This window comes from Octopus bimaculoides, chromosome 21 (assembly GCF_001194135.2).
Source record: "Octopus bimaculoides isolate UCB-OBI-ISO-001 chromosome 21, ASM119413v2, whole genome shotgun sequence".
Classification (NCBI taxonomy): Eukaryota; Metazoa; Mollusca; class Cephalopoda; order Octopoda; family Octopodidae; genus Octopus; species Octopus bimaculoides.
The window spans coordinates 1,448,740-1,451,239 of NC_069001.1; positions in this window are offsets into that span (position 1 = coordinate 1,448,740).

Genomic DNA, 2,500 nt, shown 5'->3' on the forward strand with positions numbered 1-2,500 from the left:
AGAGGGGGGGAAAGTAGCTGGTGGTGGTGGTGCAGGCTGTAAGTGATGGCAGAAGAGACAGAAATATATATAAATAACAGGAAAAAAAAAGGAAAAAGGTCTTTGAATGGACAATATTGCTATGGAATGATGGCTAGAATAGACAAGATAGAATAGCACACACATACACGCATACACACACGCTTATGTGCACACTCGCATCACACTTGCACATAAATATGTTCGCATGCCCATAACACACTTACATAGAGTCAGATCCACATATATGCACACACATATACAGCAAATCGGACGTATGCACATGAACAGGCGTTTGAGAGTCTTGGAGTTTTTGAGTGTTTGAAAGGTTTTGGAGGATTAATACATACATCCATAGATAGACAGATGAAAAGAGATCATCTCAGATACAATACATACATACATATAAATATATATATATATATGTATGTATATATATATATACACCCCCACACACACATATATATCTATATATGCATATATAATAGATGTATATATACATATATATATAGAGTGAGAGTGAGAGAAAGAGAGATAGATAGATATGTATGTATATATGTATATGTGTATGTATATATGTACATATCTATGTATCTATGTATGTATAAGTAGAGAGATAGATAAACATGAAAAGATTGTCGAATATGATATATTAGTATATATATATTGAAGGATAGACAAATAGATAGACATACAGATAAACAGACAGACAGATAAATAGATACATACATAGATAGATAGATAGATAGAGAGAGAGAGAGAGAGAGATAAATACAGACAAACAGAAGCAAATTTTGTTAGTATATACAGATCTATACACACACACACACACACACTGAGAAATAGAGACGAAGAGATGTGTGTATGTACATGTGTGTATGTGCCTGTGTGTGTGTGTGTGTGTGTGTGTGTATGCTTGTAATGATGGTGAAGGAAAGACAGAAGCCATACAAGTAAAAGGAAATGAAATAAAGAAGGAAAAGAAAAAAGTAAATTGAGACAAAAAAAGAAACAAAATTGGAGATTGAGGAATGAGGTGGGGGAGGGGAGGAGAGAGAGAGAGAAAGGGATTTTTTGATGGATTTGAGGGTTGGAGAAAGTGTAAAGGTTAAAGGAGACACACTCATACATGGATAGGTACCAATTATTTTCACACACACACACACTCACCTGGGATTGTCCCCCACAACTGCTTGACAACATGCGTTGGTTTGTTTATGACCCTGTAAATTAACAGAGACTGATTCATCGAACTAAAAGCCCTGCAAGGTGTTGCTCCAGTTTGGCCACAGTCCAATGACTGAAATAAGTAAAAGATGAAAGAAAGAGAAATAATATACATATCTATCCATCCATCCTTCTATCTATCTATCTATCTGTCTATCTATCTATCTATCTATCTATCTATCTATCTATCTATTTATGTATCTATCTATCTCTGTTTATATAGCTATCTGTCTATATCTATCTATCTATCTACCTACCTACCTATCTATCTATCTATGAACACACAAACACACACACATGCACGCACTCACACATACACCCACAGACACATGCATGTATATATGTGATGAACTCTCTTTGTTGAAGACAACGTATGAGTGCTTAGCCTTTTTGCCGAACGACCTGTACAAATGATGTGTTTCTAATGATCGAATGTTCGTGTCAGACATTCACTCATTTCCTCCATTAGATCGACGTTGCCTGAAGAGCTGCACAGTGTACCATGTATCAAGTATTGAAGTGATTGCAGAGCAACGTGACACAAAGTGTCCTTCTATTCAAGGACACAAGGAGAAGTAAAAAAAGAATTATCTGCCCTTTCGCCCAAGCATTCTTTAGGCTGGTTGCATTGCCTTCATCCTTTGTATGCTAAAAGGCAGTACGCTGAGGTTTGACCGAGATTGCTTCAGTTTTCTTTCTTGTGTTACAGAGTAAACATGGCCTCTCCACTGGAAGAGTGCACCAAGGAAGAACAGAGATCAGTGATCTGATTTCTCTGGCTTGAAGGTGTTTCAGGGGCTGAAGTTCATTGTAGGTTTTCATAACAATACAGGGACAATGCTCTTATGTGTAGAAGGGTGTATGAGTGAACTGAGAAGTTTGATAATGGCCAGAGAAGCATGAAGAAGGAGCAGGGTGTCCATCAACCTCTACCATTGATATGAAGATTCAAGAGGCTCAAGAGATGACTCTGACCAATGGAAGAGTGACCGTTGATGAGGTGGCATGTTCCCTGCATATAGTCACACATATTCTTTTAATCTTCTGCTATAATCTTGGGCCAACCAAAGCCTTGTGAGTGGATTTGGTAGATGGAAACTGAAAGAAGCCAACCATACACTTATATGTATATCTATATAAGTGCGTGTGTGTATATTTGTCTCCCCATCACTGTCTGACAACAGGTATTGGTGTGTTTGTATCCCTGTAACTTGGTGGTTCAGCAAAAGACATTGACAGAATAAATACTAGGCTT